The sequence below is a fragment of the Cebus imitator genome, unplaced genomic scaffold (assembly GCF_001604975.1).
Source record: "Cebus imitator isolate Cc_AM_T3 unplaced genomic scaffold, Cebus_imitator-1.0 Scaffold104, whole genome shotgun sequence".
In the NCBI taxonomy this organism is placed as follows: Eukaryota; Metazoa; Chordata; class Mammalia; order Primates; family Cebidae; genus Cebus; species Cebus imitator.
Window position 1 is genome coordinate 2,988,340 of NW_016107419.1, and position 19,279 is coordinate 3,007,618.

Sequence of the window (19,279 nt, forward strand, 5' to 3'; positions counted from 1 at the left end):
GATAGTAAAAAAAACAAGTAAGTATTATGAGCAATGCAATGATGAAAAAAAACCCTACAAAATTGCAAAATGCCATGAAAGACAATTTATCAAAGTCTCCAACATCTGTGCAGAGGAGAATGAATCAATTTTAACTATTTAAGCAATTGGATATGGGTCTGGAGTTTATGAGACAAGTTAAACTGTAGTTACAGATTTTGGGTGTTATCAATAGCTAGATAATGCTAAAGAAACAGTGACCATATTCTGTTGGTCCTTGTGAGAGAATTAAAATAATATTCTCTTTATTCTAAAAGCAATGGAAACCACTGACAGATTATATGCAAGGAGTTGACATTATGAGGTTTTCCAGTTGAAAAGCTCACTAATTGCACTGCAGAAAACCTGATTGGAGTAGAAAGAAAAGGTATTGAGGAAAATGAGTTTAACGACTATTCTGCAGTTCAGATGAAAACTAGGGTACAGTGATTTTGATGAAAGAAGTAGAAAGATTTATAAAATATCGAGGAATTAAAGTGACCCTATTGATGGATTGATATTTAGGATTTAAAAAAAGCACTTTCTTCTGGCCTCAGTAACTAGCACATGACAGTGCTATTTTCTGAACTAAGGAACTTGCACATAATATATTCACTATTTTTTTATTAATGCATACTTGGTAAGTGTGTAAGCCTTGAGAGAAAATTAGTTTCTACATTTAAAACCTCTGATCTTAACATTACCATGCATATCCTGTCTAGATACACAAGACTAACCAAGGTACTCTGGTTATCTAGTACTATCATAATATCACTTATATTATTACTATGAACAATTATGTTAATATTGTTACTCCTGTCTCATCTCAAATTTTTTCATCCTAAATTGCCAGTATAACTGCAGCTTCAGGTACACACTCAACCTTTTTCTGGGTCTCATTTCTTCTACATTTTTAAATTACCTTTAGCATCTTCTGTCACTAAGTGAACACCTTCCTTAAAGCATCTTTATTGCTGATCTTACAGCCTATCCTAAAAGCATTCATATATTATTAGATGAAATATTAGGCCAAGCAATGACCTATTGCTAAGGGGAGAAAAAAATGTTAAAATACACCTTTGCAGCATATAAATAATTAATCATAACAAAGACAGGTCATAAATAATATTTAGCATGAAACAGGACCAATTTATTTTTTTTAAAACACAGTTAATATTCTGTGATTATTGAGTTGTGTTACATTGACTTTTGTGACACTACCTAATTGCTATGTTTCATTTGTTTTTTAAAAAACATATAAACAGCCGGGCGCGGTGGCTCACGCCTGTAATCCCAGCACTTTGGGAGGCTGAGGCGTGTGGATCACGAGGTCAGGAGATCGAGACCATCCTGGTCAACATGGTGAAACCCCGTCTCTACTAAAAATACAAAACATTAGCTGGGCATGGGGGCGCGTGCCTGTAATCCCAGCTACTCAGGAGGCTGAGGCAGGAGAATTGCCTGAACCCAGGAGGCGGAGGTTGCGGTGAGCCGAGATCGCGCCATTGCACTCCAGCCTGGGTAACAAGAGCGAAACTCTGTCTCAAAATAAAATAAAATAAAATAAAATAAAATAAACACATTTTGCAAAATTTCTACTCCTAGTAGTTAATTCAAGAAGAAAATTTTAAACTATAAGACTAGAAAGGACAGGTTTTTAGCCCTTAAGATTGAAGATAACCATTTAGCAAAACTTAAATTGCAATATGCAGGCAAAACTAAGGCTACGCAAATGTGACGCTTTAGCCTACATACCAGTTATTAATTATATTTTACTGTAGGATACACAAACACCTGTGTATTTTAGTGCAACTATATAGGAAGTATTCATTACTTCAAAACATGTTTAAGCAATTACACATAAAATATTAAAATAGGAGCCTTAGAAGATGCAAAAATAAATAAAAGCAAACACTTATTTCTAAGGACTTTGGAGGAAATAAAACATGTACCAAAATAACTCTGTACAGTTATTTTAGACTGCATTTAAACTGAGATTTGTATAGGTAATAAAACAGATTTTATTATTTCATTCAATAGTTACTTTCTGAGTGCTTATTATACTATAGGACCTTTCACAGCTTTTCTGTTGAATTGAGTTTGACCTCCATAATCTTTTTACTTGAGATAGAAGTCTCTACAAAATCACTTATATTATAAGAAGAGAAAGAAGACTTAACAAACTCTGTCTGTTTACATCCAGAAGACTAATATTTAGTTCATAGGAAAAGAGAGGGTGAATGATTTACAGAGAGAGAAAGAGGGAGAGAATAAAAGAAAGTGAATAAAGGAAGAAATGGAGGAAGGAAGGGAAACAAATGAGAAAAACAGAAAAAAGTAAAATATATGTATATATAACTAAATTATTCTGGAAGAGTACAAGAGCAGAAAACTTGTTCTTCACCACTCCCTACCTGCAGAATGAAACAGTGAAAGAAGAGACAATATTTCTCTCATTTCTCCATAGACCACTGAGTAGTTTGGGTGGCATGAAGACTCCAGTTTAATCTTTTTGGTGCCCAGTGGCAAAAGACAAAAACGGTAATGTTGCCTGAAAGAAGTCTTTGGTGCCCAGTAGAAAACAGCAGCTGGCCTGACAGGGACATATTGCCTGGAGTGTTTGGTGGTATCCAAGAATGCAACAGTCATCAACGGCAGTGCCTGGTGGGCCTTTTGCTACTCTGAAGAAGCAAAAGTGGTTCCAAAGAGAACAACAGGATCCAGAAAATACAGTACAATTTAGTAGACACAACAAGACTGCCCACTCTGTAACATGTGATCATCCGGACAATCTGTCAATGAAAATATATAAAACATTTACTGGGAACCCGCAGGAAATTATACATGGAGATGAGTCTTTTCAAACAATATGAGATTCTGCATGAGCCAAGTGAAATATTGACTTTTATTATTAATATAACCTCATGGTAAGATCTGAAGAAATAGATGATCCTGATGGACTCTTAAGGGAAAAGCAGAAGGGAGAGTTTATTTCAATACTCATACAAGTTCTTGAGAAAGATATGTATATGTTGGGCTTGCGGTCAACAAGAGAAAAGTAGCAGCATTCAGTAACTTTTTCATTGGTACTACGACAAGAAGAGAAGTGATTTGGCAATAAAGATAACATCATGACTCCACTTGGGTCATGGTAAAAACACTATTGGGCCCTCATCTCAACTGCTTCATCAAGGGGAGCTGAGGAAATGAGTCAAGCCTCACAGAATAACCTGAAACAGCAGGATGTGCGCCAGACATGGTAAGTCTTCCTGTTGAGTTTGGAAGTCTTTTTATGGTATTTCTCTCTGGTTCCTGTCTTCACAAATGAGAACTGTGCTTCACTAATTCATCCCTCCTAAAGCACCACTGTTTCTCAACATCCCAAGTGCAACTGTATTTCTTATTTCATCAAAATAGACTGCTACCAAGAAGTATCACGTTTTCAGTCAGCATTTCTTAATAAGAACTAATTTATTTTTGCTTTTGTAAAACATCGAGTACGTAAATATTTTGACACTTGTTTTTCTCTCTTCACTTACCAGTGTGAGTAATTATAAATCAATGTTTTAAAACTGTCCTAGGAAGCTATAAGCTTTAACACTATAAGATGAGCACTGTGAAGGCAGAGATTGATGTTACCTGCTTTGTTCACTGCTATATCCCTAGTCTAAAACTGTGTTTAATGCAGGTTAGAGTCTCAATAAATTTTAATTTAATCAACAGAAGTGATTAAGCTTGAGATAGAATTTACGAAGTGCCACCAATTTTCAGAATGAGGACAGTTTATTTTCAGAGTCTGCAGATAATAGAGGTGAGTAGGTGAGTATTCCAGGCTTAGGAAGACAGGGATACCTAAAATAAATCCTTCAGAATAAAAAGGAAATGATTCATTAAGAGATGATAAGAAAAAAAACAGTACAGGTAGAAGCCAACAATGTAATCTAAGTCCCTTGTGTTAAAGAGTGCATCTTGTGTACAAATAAGAGCAAGCAATGCAGGGAATGGGTACATGAAAGAGGGAAGGGTAAAGTAACACTGGTAGGGCAGATATGGTTAAGGTCAGTGTAAGGTAAATATAGAGCCCTGAATGGCAAGCCAGAGGATATGAATTTTATTCTCTCAGTGTATAGAAGCTGCTTTGTTTCTGAGCATGAAAGGGAAAATCGTATCCAATTTATAGAAAAATTAATCTAGCAGTACTCCAGATTGATGAGGACAGAGATGGAGGCAGAAAGTACAATAGGAATGCATTTCATACCATTAATGGATGATCTGAAAATAAAACCTGATAGGAGGAGATAGTTCCTTCCTATTGAATCCATCTGATATTAAAGAATGTGAGTTTCTATAACTCACTTCAGATGAAAAAATGGATTAAAGGCAAAATGCTGTAAAACCAAGGATTGTGGTTTTCTTAGATCATCTGTGAAAAACTTTCTTATTCTTAAAGGCCTTTAGGCACCCACTGTAGAATAGTAAAACAAAGAGTAAAAATAGCTTTTAGTGTAGAAGATAAGAACACAGAGAAAGAAAAAGCCCAATGGCAATAGAGCTCAATAATAGGAGAAGGGTGTGTTTGGCAGAAATAGCAAAAAATACAAGTAGGAGACGAGAAAGCATAGTGTGGTGTGATATCTACAAGTGGATTCTGGAATAAACAGTACAGGCTAAACGGCACTCAGTCCATTTGGATGCATATATTATGGGAAGAGAGAGTTTAAGAAAAAGGTAAAATTCAGTTATAGGAATTTTTCTCAAGGGCAGTACAGCTTTAACAATTGATTATCTAAATCCAAACAAATAAGAGGATTTGTCTTTCATCTTTCTGCAGTTCCCAAAAAGAAATCAGAGGAGCCAAAACATTGAGGTCACAAGGGCAGAAATAAAATACTGATCTAAAATATCTAGATAGAAAACATCTAGATAGAAAACTATTACCAAAACAATTGAGAGGGGATGAGCGGGCAAAACTAAATTGCACCAACATGGATTTGACTCCCATTTCCTGTGATTTTGCTAGTTTAATCTTGACAATGATCTGTCTTCTCGTTTAAATTCTACTTTGGCGTTATTTCCTGAGACAGCACGCTCCCCTTCATGAGTCTACTTCCCATGGTTTTGAAGTATAAGCACTGCAAGTAGGAGTGTAACACCTGACTTAAATACTAATCTTCAACATAATTTTATCTCATACTATTCACTTTGTTTGGAATTTCAAATATATGGTGTTATTTTTCTAAAAATCATTTCTATCAGTTAAAGGAGAAATGTCTGAATCTGGCTATGCTCCAGCAAATATTTTTTTCTCCCTTGTTTCAAACTTTATTCCCAGGCCTCTTTGTCTTCACTAGCTGCAAAGGATGAATTGTGTATAAGCAAAAATTTAAAAAGCTTCAGTGTCCAAGGGGCTCAGATTTAAAGATATTAGAGGTCTAGATTTTATCAGATCTATAAACAATTTTTTTTAAAAAGCAGTTGGTTGGGCATGGATAAAAGTGCCTATTATCTAGCACTTTGGGAGGCTGAGGTGGGTGGATCACAAGGTCAAGAGATTGAAACCATCCTGGCCAACACAGTGAAACCATTTCTATTAAAAATACAAAAAAATGAGCTGGCCATGGTGGTGTGAGCTTGTCATCCCAGCTACTCTGGAGGCTGAGGCAGGAGAATCTCTTGAACCCAGGAGGCAGAGGTTGCAGTGAGCCGAGATCGTGCCACTGCCACTGTACTCCAGCCTGGTGATGGAGCAAGACTCCATCTCATAAATAAATAAATAAATAAATAAATAAATGCAGTCATAATAAAATAGCAGCTCCCAGTAACTTCTTCAAGTTTTATCTGCTTCAGAAGTTGACTCAATTCAGTTTGCCTCCTTTTTGGAAGCCTCATCAAAATTCTCCACAAGAACCTGAAACTTCATCATTATCATCCTCTCCAGTAGCAAGTGTTGCTTTTGCTTCCACAGGTTGTTTGGGCAGAGCTCCAGCCAGTCTCCCTTAACTAGTCAGTCTGTCTGTACCAAGCTGGTTGAAGATGCTGGGTAGCATTTCTGTCAGCTGCTTTGCTTCAGCATGGCCTGTAATGGTGAAAGTGTTCCCTGCCAGAGATGCCTAAACTTTAGGGTTGTTAAAGTGGCTCACTGTTCCTTGGTTTGTAAACACATTCGCCTCTTCAATACCATAGATATTGTTTATCCCTAACTTCTTTAAGGAGAGCTAAAGTTTTTTTTTTATCATCTATTGTGGCTGTTCTGTGAACCATCTTCTTTCTGTGAGCCATTCCTTTCCTACCAGTATGCACTGATGCCTGCAGTTAAGCGAGTTTTTCCTGGTTCATGATGGCATCTTTCATCTTGTCAGAGCCCGTAAGGGTCTCAGTGGAGAACTAGGATGATGCTCAGCAAGTCTGGCGGACCCGCTGAGATTAGGCGCACGCACGTGGGGACGCAAGAGTGCAGTTAGAGGGAACCAAGTATTTTTTAAACTGAATTGATTTTCAGGTTACGTTGTACATACATGGTTTATATGTTATATCCTGAGGAATCTCAGGATAAAAACAACTCCCATTAGGCCCCACCTCCCATTAGGTCCCACCTCGCAACACGGTTGCATTGGGGATTAAATTTCAACATTAGTTTTGAAGGGTCCAAAACATTCAACCCATAACAACCACTTAATACGATGTTCTGGGAATTGTTCCTATTCACCTTTTGTCAACCAAGCTGCTATGGTTGAAGGGGAGTAAGAAAAATCACCATGGTTCAATCATAAAATGCGAACAGAACATGAGAACCAGCCACAGATATGTGGGCTTTGGTTTTTACCTGAAGACTGAGCAGAATACATGATTGAAGCTGTAAGAAACACTGGCAGGAGGGACATGTTGTCCAGGGAGAAAAACTAGGGAAAAAAAAGATTCCTGAAAGCCCGAGAATTTAACAAAAAAAGAAGTTGAGTTAAGCTGAAAGTAGTGGCATTTTAAGTAAGTAAATGATTTGAATATGTGTGTTGAATTCTTTTGCACACACGACACATCTTGCCTCATTCTGGAGAAGAATGAACTAATCCATAATATTGGATTGCCAAGACAAACTCACACTAATCAAATATACCCAGTAGCATGCTTTAGTAAATAATTTTAAGTATATGAAATCAAAATGGTCAGGCAAAGCAAACAGAAATGTAAATAATCAAAAGCAGTTCCACAGGTTCTTCCTTCCCATCTAGAGGATGAACCACCTGCCCAGAATACATGAGATTCAGGGAGTACCTGACACAGCAAAAGTGTTTATATCATAAAATATGTCAATTTTTTCACACCAGAGTGTTAAAGAGCCTTTGTGCTATTAACCAGGAAGCCATGTTTTACATCCTGGGTTCTACTTGCTGTGATCTTTAACCAAGAACATCCTATTAAGGGCATTTAAGAGATAAAAAACATGCATTTGTATATTTATTCATAGGTCCAATTGGATTAGGTCAGGTCAACTGTTCCTGGTCTTTTCCCCAAAAGATTTTCTTCTTTGCACCTGTGCAAAATAGATTGCAGGACAGCTGTTCTAACTCTCCCCCAAGCAGTAAGTAGAACTATTGTAGAAGACTTAAAAAAAGTTTAATTCCTGCACTAACCCAGGTTTTATTCCCCTTTCATGTGATTTTGCTAGTTTAGTCTTGGCAATGATCCGTCCTCTAGTTTAATGTTATTTTGGCATTATTTCATGAGACAGCAAACTCCCCTACAGTAGTCTACTTTCCAAAAAACTTCTGGGTATTTTTTATTATATTGATTTGAATTTATATTTTGCAAATCTTAATAATGTCCCCACATGTAAGAAAAAGACTTAAACTGACATCAACAGACAAAAAGCATATTTAAATAAGTAGAAATTCAGTAACTAATTGTTTAAGTTAAAAACATTTTAAAATATGCCATATTAAAGATAGAAAAATCACCTAAACATGGGCTATGATCATTTTGAATGCAACATAGAAAGTGGACAGCTTCTGCTATCAACATACACGGGATGAATTTGCTTTAAGACTATGACAATTTTAAAAGATCTAAATGCTTAGAGTTGCTAAATTAAGTAAGGAGCAGTCATAAACAAGAAAACTGTTGTGTGATCCAAGAAGCAGATGCTAAAATTAAACTTTAAAGTAATTAAAAGTCTCTTGTTAAATTTTAATAAAAGCATTACATGTTTCCTTAAATAATTGGAATAGGCATCATTAATGATTGGTTTGAAACAGTTTATCTTTTCTTTAATAATATTTCTTACATAATTATACATTGTAAATGGTAAAGAAAACTTCAGTACTGCATATTTGGCTAGCTTTTATATTTCAAAAGACTCTTTTGGGACTGCGCTTCTTTGAAATATATTTGAACTTTTTTGAAATATCTTTGAAAATGGATTGTATTTTATCTGAATGCTTAGACTCTAATGTGAAATAATATGATGCAGGGATTTTCTTCAAAATGATATGAGATGATAACATAACTCCAACAAAATTTGAAATAAGTTGATAATTATTAATGTGGTTCATGGGTACTTGAGGTTTATTGTATCATCTCTCTATTTGAGAATTTTAACTCCAACAAGATTTGAAATAAGCTGATAATTATTATTGCAATTTATGTGTGCTTGAGGTTTATTATATCATTCCTCTACTTCATAAATTTATGCTTGAACATTTTTATAAAAGCCTTTAAAATTTTAAATGCGCTATGATTCCTGTTAGGTATTCTCTTGGTACTTTATTCTAAGAAATACCTTTACCATTTATTCTTGAGAATAAATGGTAAAGGTATTTTACCATTTATTATTACCATTTATTATTATTATGGCATTCAAAAAAATTCTTGCCAAGAATTTTCCTTTTCAGTTCTGATTTAACACTATAAGTTAAAAATATTTGATGAGCTATTTATCTTGCTGTTTATGAGATTTGGCGTTTTGTCCCATCACTCTGAGTCTCTCAATGCTGTTTCCAAAACAGAATATTCCCTGAACACTTCAGGAGAGAGCTTTGGACATTCCAATTTTGTTGTTACTATTTTAGAAAAAGAAAAGAGACTTAAAAAGTTGCTCAAGGTCGCAAAGCAATCTTCTGTAAAAATCAGCCCCAGAAACCAAAACTTCATGGTCCTGGAAATAAGTCCTAATCATTGAAGGTTGTCTTGATTGAGACTAAATTTGAACTGTTACTTTGATTGAGATGGAATTATACTATAGACAGGCCCATGCTTTCCCATGCTAGTGTTCTCTTCTCTAAGATCTTTGGCATTTATGTGCTAATTCAAATGAATCACCTCCAAATTTAAATTGAAAACGTGTTTGGCAAGAACTACAGGCTTTATGGATCAATTCAGAAACTTTCTGGGAGTGTTCTCTATCAGTCATAGCTCTGTGGCTCATATCAGTCATCATGAGTAATGCCTGTCAAAGTCACCAACACAGACCTTGACTGAAAAATCAATGCTATGCACCCTAGTGTGGTAAGTTGCAGAGGTTAATGAGATTAATGTTGTCATATCCATCAGAACAGTTGAGCTCTTAGAATTACTTTTAGGCCTAATAGGGAGAGTATTTTCTATTCTGATAGCCATAATTATTCTCTAATAGACAAATGACCAAACTCTGAGTCTGTATATTAAACCTTGACTGAAATACATATTTTTCAGGGTTGATTTCAAGGTCATTTCATTAAAATAGATTTCCCAGGAGAACAGAATGTCAGCGTACTTCCCTGAAGAAAAGGTTGAGATATTAAATGTGTTTACATTTCCCCATTTGCTCTTGATTAACAAACTGTAATACAGAACATTTTAATTTAATGATCATAGTTCATACAAGGTTCATAAATATTGTGAAATTATTTCATACCTGGCTCTGAAAGAAGTAAAATGAAATAGTAATTGTCATTTCTATTTATACAATGTGTTAGTTTTTATTCTGTGTAACAAATTGCCACAAACTTAGAGACTTATAACAGCACCCGTTTATTAGTTCACAGTTCTGTAAGTCAGAGGTCCTGCTCAGCATGACTAGGTTCTCTGCTCAAAATATCTCAAGGCTGAAATCAAAGTATCAGCCAGACTGAGTTCTTCTCTGAGGATCTGGGAAAAATCTCATTTCATGGTCATTATTTGTGTAGACAAAATTCACCTCCTTGCTGTTGTAAGAGTCAGGTCCCATTTTCCTGCTTGCTATCAGCTAGGCCATTCTCAGCTCTCTGAACCTGCCAACATTCCTTGCCACATAAACTCTTTCACTTCCCAGTCAGCAGCTATGGATCAAAATCTTTCATGCTTTGTATTTCTAATTTCATCTTCTATGACTAGCCAAAGAAAAGACTCTGCTTTTAAAGGGCTCAATTGATTAAATCTGACCTAGATGAGTAATTTCCCCATTTTAGGGTCAACTGATTTGGGGCTTTAATTGCACCTACAAAGTTTCTTTATGACAGTACCTAGATTACTATTTGATTGAGTAAGTGGGAGAAGGTGTGTATGCACCAGGGGCCTTCTTAAACTCCTGCTTATCACCAATGGTGTTATATAAAAATGAAATTTCAATATATCTTCTGCATCCTGGTATTTATACCAAATTATTCATAAGAGAGTTCCTCATATACCTTGTTAATGCCTTGTTAAAACATACACTTCTATCAAGTATTAGAGATTGGAATTTTGTTTGGGCTGGTTTTTATTCTGGTGGTTTTTAAATTGCTTTTTAGTTGGAGATATATATAACGTCAGTTGGAGATATATTAACATTTTTATACATAACGGTTTTCCCCTTTGTAATTTAAACCCAGATTTAGCAGTTCATTGTTTTTCCAGTGTATGGCTACAACTAGACTAAAGCTTGAGCTCTTATTGCTAGCTCAATGGTTTTCTAAGCAATTTTATAGATACTCAATATGACTCCTTATGACAAATGGTACTGTATATAGATTTAGAACAGTATAAACTAATTGATTAGTGTAAATAGAGCCTACAACTATACCTTTCCACTAAGTGCTATCTGTAAATGAAAACCGGTAATGGTTATCCAGATCTCTGTGATATTAATACTTTGTTTATTGCAAGAATTTCTAGTTTACTCCTGAAATGAAAATAAATCTTACTGTTTTATTACTTTCTCCTTTCTAATTACAGAAATAATTTTTTTCTGAAAAAGTATTAGATAAACTCAAGGTCTATCGTGACTCAGAGATCCTTTGACTTATCAAAGTGGCTAAAAAATAATCATATTTTAAAACCATCATTTTTGTTGTGTTTGTATTGATTAGTGGCAGAAAATAGTCACACATGTAATAATATCTAATATGAAATAGCATATAATCATAAAAATTCTTGACCTTAAGAAATAATATATTCTCCAGGAAACAAGTTTTTTACCAGATCCAAAGGAACTAAGATTTGCATAAGAAAAAATTATTTCATAATTCTGTATATATTAAAATTTGGTCATCAACAATGGTAGGCAAAACTCATTGAGGAGCTAGACCAGAAAAGGTAGATCTAAAATCAAATACAAAATGATTGCTTGAAATGAGTCTGAAATCCAAGGTATCAAGCCAAGATAGAGATAACACCCAAGGTGCTAAATCAATGAATCAGAACCAACATCCAAAGATACAGATAGTGCAAACACCTAGTTAAAAATAGAGTCTGCATACCAGTAAGGCTTCAAAAGCAAGAATCCTGACTGCATATAAAAAGTAATATTATAAAACCATGAATAAGGCTATTCTTAAATTCTTCAAAATCTCCCCATTGTACCTAGAATAAAATTCAAATTTTTTGATGTATCTATCAGGATGCACTTGGCAGAATGAGAACCACTCTATAAATATATCCTGTAAGGATTTAATTTAGGAATCAGGGGTTTGCACAACCATTGCAAGAGCTGAGGCTGCATGAGTTAAAGGAGATGCCATTAGAAGATGGGGTCTGACACCAAAGTATGGAATATTAACGTTCTCAGGAAACTTTTATCATTTCTTTGAACAAAATGTACTCAATTATTGATATTGATCTTGTATCCCAAGACCCTGCTAAACATGTTAATCAGTTATAGTTATTATTTGAGCAGTTTTCTACATAAGGCATCATGTCATCTGAGAATAAAGACAGTTTTATTTCTTCCTTTTCAATATGTTTAGTACCAACCTCAAATGTTACTTCCTATATGCTTAGAGTTGCTAAATTAACTAAGGAGTAGTCATAAACAAGAAAACTGATGTGTGATCCAAGAAGCAGATGTTAAAATGAAACTTTAAAGTAGTTAAAAATCTCGTTAAATTTTAATAAAAGCATTACATGTTTCCTTAAATAATTGGAATAGGCATCATTAATGCTTGGTTTGAAACAGTTTATCTTTTCTTTAATAGTATTTCTTACATAATTCTACTCTGTAAATGGTAAAAAAAAAAAAAAAAAAAAAAAAACCTTCAGTACTGTCTCTTTGGCTAGTTTTTACATTTCAAAAGAATCTCTTGGGACTGTACTTCTTTGAAATATGTTTGAACTTTATGAGTCAGTCAATTTTTTATATAAAGGGCCAGGCAGTAAATATTTTGAGTTTTGCAGACCATACATTCTCTATCACAACTACTCTGCTGTTCAACTCAGCTGCTATATTGCAAAAGCCACTGTGTAAAAAAAAGGGTTTAACCAAGATACAAAGTAATACTTACAAAAACAGTGACTGACCAGAATGGTAGATCTACTGGCAGCTTGCACTGTGCACCTGGAAAAGGTACAGACACTGAATGCCAGACTGTGAAAGCAGCCAGGAGGAGGGCTGAACCCTGCAAACCCACAAGGGCAGAGCTGCCCAAGACCATGGGAACATACCTTTTGCATCAGCGTAGTCTAGATATGAGATATGGAGTCAAGGAGATCATTTTGGAGCCTTAAAATGTTACTGCTCCACTGGATTTCAACCTTACATGGGCCCTCTAACCCCTTTGTTTCGGCCAATTTTTCCAATATGGAATGGCTTTATTTACCCAATACCTGTACCGTTATTGTATCTAGGAAATAACTAACTTGAATTTGACTTACAGGCTCACAGGAGGAAGGAACTTGCCTTGTCTCAGATGAGACTTTGGACTGTGGACTTTTGGGTTAATGCTGAAATGAGTTAAGACTTCGGGAGACTGTTGCGAAGGCATGACTGGTTTTGAAATGTGAAGACATGAGATTTGGAGAGACCAAAAGTGGAATGATTTGGTTTGGCTCTGTCCCCACTCAAATCTCAACTTGAATTGTTTCTCCCAGAAGTTCCACGTATTGTGGGAGGGATCCAGGGAGAGGTAACTGTATCATGAGGGGTGGTCTTTCCCATGCTATTCTGGTGATAGTGATTAAGTCTCATGAGATCTGATGGGTTTATCATGGGTTTCCATTTTTGCTTCTTCCTCATTTTCTTTTGCCACCATCATGTAAGAAGTGCCTTTCACCTCCTGTCCTGATTCTGAGGCTTCCAAAGCCATGTGGAACTGTATGTCTAATTAAAACTCTTTTTCTTCCCAGTCTCAGTTATGTCTTTATCAGTTGCATGAAAACGGACTAATACAGACGTCTAGTTTGCAAATATTTTCTCCCATTCTGTAGGTTATCTGTTTACTCTCTTGATAGTTTCTTTTGCTATGCAGAAGCTCTTTAGTTTAATTAGGTCCCATTTATCAATTTTTGTTTTTGTTGCATTTGCCTTTGGCATCTTCATCATGGAATCTTTGCCAGGTCCTATGTCCATAATAATATTTTCTAAGTTATCTTCCAGGGTTTTTATAGTTTGGGGTTTTACATTTAAGTCTTCATTCCATCTTAAGATGATTTTTGTATATGGTGTGATAAAGGGGTCCAATTTCAATCTTCTGCATATGACTAGCCAGTTATCCTAGCACCACTTATTGAATAGGGAGTCCTTTCTTCATTGCTCATTTTTGTCAACTTTGTCAAAGATCAGATGGCCATAGGTGTGGGCCTTTATTTCTGGGCTCTCTATTCTGTTCCATTAGTTTATGTGTCTGTTTTTGTACTAGAACTATACTGTTTTGGTTATTGTTGCTCTGTATTATACTTTGAGGTTAGGTAATGTTATGCCTCCAGCTTTGTACTTTTGCCTTAGATTGCTTTGTCCATTAAGACTCTTTTTTGATTGTATATAAATTTTAGAATAGATTTATTTTCTAATTCTGTGAAAAGTGTCATTGATAGTTTGATAGGAACAGCACTGAGTCTGTAAATTGTGTTGGGCAGTATGGCCATTGTAAGAATATTGATTCTTCCTATCCATGAGCATAGAATGTTTTTCCATTTGTTTGTGTCAACTCTGATTTCTTTCAGCAATGTTTTCTCTTCTTCTTTTGGAAATTTTTCACCTTCCTGGTTAGCTGTATTCCTAGGTATTTTATTTTGTGTATGTGGCTATTGTGAATGGGATTGCATTCTTGATTTACCAGTCAGCTTGGATGTTGTTTGTGCATAGAATTGCTACTGATTTTTGTACATTGATTTTGTATTCTAAAACTTTGCTGAAGTTGTTTATCAAATTTAGGAGCTTTTGGGAAGAGATTATGGGGTTTTCTAGGTATAAAATCATATTGTCTGCAAACAGAAATATTTTGACATCTCCTTTCCTTATTTGGATACCTTTTATTTTTTTGTCTTCCCTGATTGCACTGGCTAGGACTTTTAGTACTATGTTGAACAGGAGTAGTGAGAGTGAGCATTCTTGTCTTGTTCCAGTTTTCAAGGGGAATGCTTCCAGTTTTTGCATATTCTGTAGAATATTGGCTCTGGTTTTGTCATAGATGGCTCTTATTCTTTCAAGGTATGTTTCTTCAATGCCTAGTTTAAGAGATTTTAATATGAATTAATGTTTAATTTTACTGAACGATTCTTCTACATCTATTGAGATGATCATGTGATTTTTGTTTTTAGTTCTGTTTATGTGATGAATCACATTTATTGATTAGCATATGTTGAAACCATCTTGCATAAAGCCTACTTGATTATGGTGGATTAGATTTTTGATATGCTGCTGGATTTGGTTTGCTAGTATTTTGTTCAGGATTTTTTGCATCTGTTTATCAAGTATATTGGCCTGCTGTTGTCTTTTTCTGTAGCGTCTCTGCCATGTTTTGGTATCAGAATGATGCTGGCGTCTGAGATGAGTTAGGGAAGATTCCCTCCTCCTCAATTTTTTGGAATACTTTCAGTAGGAATGGTATCAGCTTTTCCTTATACATCTGGTAAAATTTAGCAGTGAATACATCTGATCCTGGGCTTTTTCTGGTTGTTAGGATTTAGTTACTGATTCAATTTTAGAACTTGTTATTGGTCTACTAGGGGATTCATTTTATATCTGATTCAATCTTGGGAGGTTGTAAGTTTATAGGAATTTACTCATTTTTTTCTAGGTTTTCTGGTCTGTGTTCTTAGAGGTGTTCCCGTAGTAGGTCTGACGGTTTTTTACATTTCTGTGGAGTCAGTGATAATGTCCTCTTTGTCATTTCTGATTGTGTTTATTTGGACCTTCTCTCTTTTTTTTTCTTTGTTAGTCCAGCTAATGGTCTATCAACCTTATTTATTCTTTCAAATAATCAGTGTCTGGATTTGCTGATCTTTTGTGTGGTTTTTCATGTCTCAATTTCCTTCAGTTCAGCTAGAATTATGGTTATCTTGTCTTCTGCTAGCTTTGGGGTTGGTTTGCTCTTAGTTTTCTAGTACCTCTAGATGTAATGTTGGGTGGCTAATTTGAGATCTTTATAACTTTTTAATGTAGGTGTTTAGTGCTATAAACTTACCTCTTTACACTGCTTTAGCCATGTTCCAGAGAATCTGACATGCTGTAACTTAGTTCTCATTAGTTTCAAAGAAGTTTATTGGACTTAATTTTATCATTCACCCAAAAGTCATTCCAGAGCAGATTGTTTAATTCCCACGTAATTGTATGTTATGGACTGATTTTCTTAGTACTGATTTCTACTTTTATTGCACTGTGGCCTGAGAGTGTATTTGGTATGATTTCAATTCTTTTGCATTTGCTGAGGATTGCTTTATGGCTGATTGGTCAATTTTGAGTATGTACCATGTGCAGATGAGAAGAATGTATATTCTCTTATGTTTGGGTCATGAATTTTGCAGATGTCTGCTAGGTCCATTTGGGTAAGTGTTAACTTCAGAGCCTGAATATCCTTGCTAGTTTTCTGCCTCAATGATCTGTCTAATTTCATCAGTGGGGTGTTGAAGTCTCCCACTACTATTTTGTGATTATCTAAGTATCTTCTTAGGTCTCTAGGAACTCGTTTTATGAATCTGGGTGCTTCTATGTTTGGTGCATATATATTAAGGTTAGGTCCTCTTGTTTATTTGAATTGAGCCATTTACCATTATGTAATGCCATTCTTTGTCTTTTTTTTTTTTTTAATCTTTGTTGGTTTAAGGTCTGTTGTTTTTTGTTTTCTGTTTTCTGAAATTAGAATAGCAACTCCTGCCTTGTTATGTTTTGCCATTTGCTTGGTAGATTTTCTACCGTGCCTTTCTTTACTTTAAGCGACTTTCCACTCTGTGTCTTTTAATTGGGAATTTAGCCCATTTGCATTCAAGGTCAATATGGATATAGGCAGATTTTATCCTTTCATCATGTTGTTAGCTACTTATTATATAGGCTTGATTTTGCTGTTGCATTGTTGTGTATATGTACCTAACTGTGTTTTTGTGGTGACCAGTAAGGGGCTCTCCTTTCTATAGTTAGTGCTGTTTTAAGGATCTCTTTTAAGTCAGGTCTTTTGGTAACAAATTCTCTTAGCATTTGCTTGTCTGAAAAAGGATCATATTTCTCCTTCATTCATAAAGCTTATTTTAAGCAGATAAAAAATTCTTAGTTAGAATTTATTTTATTTAAAAATGTTGAATATAGGTCCGCAACACTTCTGGATTGTAGGATGTCTACAGAAAGGTTCACTGTGAGCAGATGGGGTTCCCTTTGTAGATGGCTTGCCCCTTCTCTCTAGCTAACTTTAACATTTTTAAATATTATTTTGACCATGGGAAATCTGATGACCTTGTGTCCCTTTGGGATGGTCATTGTATTAGTCAAGGTTCTCTAGAGGAACAGAACTAATGGAATATATATATATATATATATATATATATATATATGTATGTATATACGCACACACACACACACACGTGTGTGTGTATATATATATGTATACACACACACATATATATGTGTATATATATATACATATATATATACATACATATGTGTGTGTGTATATATATATATATTTATGTGTGTGTATATATAGGAGTTAAGTGTTAACTCACGTGGTCACAAGTTTTCATGATAGGCCATCTGCAAGCTGAGGTGCAAGGAGAGCCAGTTTGAGTTCTAAAGCTGAAGAACTTAGAGTCTGATGTTTGAGGGCAGAAAGCATCCAGCACAGGAGAAAGATGTAGGCTAGGAGGGTCATCTTATATAATATCTTATATAGTATCTCTCAGGGATTATCTACATTTCCTGAATTTGAATGTTGACCTTTTGGGGAATATTTCATGGATGAGATCTTCAAATATGTTTTCCAAGTTGCTTGCTTTATCTCCCTCTCTTTCAGAGACACCAATGAGTCATACATTTAGTGTCTTTACATAATCCCATATTTCTCAGGGTTTTGTTCATTCTTCTTTATCACTTTTTCTATTTTATTATCTGACTGACTTATTTCAAAGAATAGGTCTTTGAGCTCTCAGGTATTTTTCCTCAGCTGCATTGTTTCTGCTGTTAACGCTTACAATTGTTTTATTAAATTATCCAAGTGAGTTTTTCAGCTTTATTAGATCAATTTGGTTCTTTCTTACTATGGTCATTTTGCCTTTCATGTCCTGCAGTGTTTTCTTATATTCCTTATATTCTTTGGTTTAATTTTCAACTTTCTCCTGAAAATTTATGATCTTCATTCCTCTGCATGCTCTGAATTCTATTTCTATCATTTCAACCATTTCAGCCTAGTTAAGAAGTTTGGTCATTTGGAGGTGAGAAAACACTGTGTCATTTTGAGTTGCCAGAGCTCTTGTGTTATTTTATCTCATCTTTGTGGGCTGATATTCCTTAAATCTTTGAGGTTAATGTCCTTTGGATGGGATTTTTTGCTTTTATCTTCTTTGATGCCCTTGGGAGTTTGATTGTATTATAAGGTGGTTTTAGTCGACTGGCTTCATTTCTGAAAGATTTTCAGAGGCCACTACTCAGCTTAGGACTCCTGGACTGCATGCTGTAACTCTGGGGAGGTTGGTACTGGGCCACCAGCTTTGTTCTCTGTCCCCTTGAGGTTAGGAACTTGCTTCACTAGAGATGCCAAGGTGTTCCCAGTTCTCTGGCCATAACACTACAATGGGTGATGCTGGCTAAAGCGCTTCATCAGGGCAGTGCCCTGTGATCCATGCCCACTTATGTGTGTTGTCAGTACCACGTGCATTGCCTGTGGTGAGGTTCTGGCAGGAGCAGGGCTGTGGAATTCCTGTGCACACTCACACTGGAATTTTTATCCCTGTGGATTTGGTTGTTCTGTAATGTCATTTCCTTTCAGTCTAAGTAATGTCCTTTAATATTTCTTGTAAGACAGGTCTACTAGTAACAAATTATTTCTGTTCTTGTTTACCTAGTAATGTCTTTATTTTGCCTTCATTTTTAAGATTAATTTTGCTGGATATAGAACTCTTATTAGTAGCTCCTTCTTCTGCCATACTAAAAATTATTGTTTTGTTTTTTCTTTGCATTTTAAATATGCTATGTCTCTGCCCTCTGGCTTTCATTGTTTGTGATGGAAAATCAGTCATTAAGTTTACTGCTATATCTAATTTTTCCCATTGTATTCAAGACTTTCTCTTTGCTTTTCAAAAGTTTTATTTTAAAACATATATTCCTGGATGGGCACAGTGGCTCATGCCTGTAATGCCAGCACTTTGGGAGGCCAAGGTGGGTGAATCACCTGAGGTCAGGAGTACAAGACCAGCCTGGTCAACATGGTAAAACCCCATCTCTACTAAGATTACAAAAAATTTGATAGGCATGGTGGCAGGCTCCTGTAATTCCAGTTACCTGGGAGGCTGAGTCAGGATAATCACCTGAGCCCAGGAGGCATAGGTTGCAGTGAGTTGCAATTGCACCATTACACTTTAGCTTGGGCAGCCAGAGCAAGCTCAGAAAGGAGGGAAGGAGGGAGGGAGGGAGGGA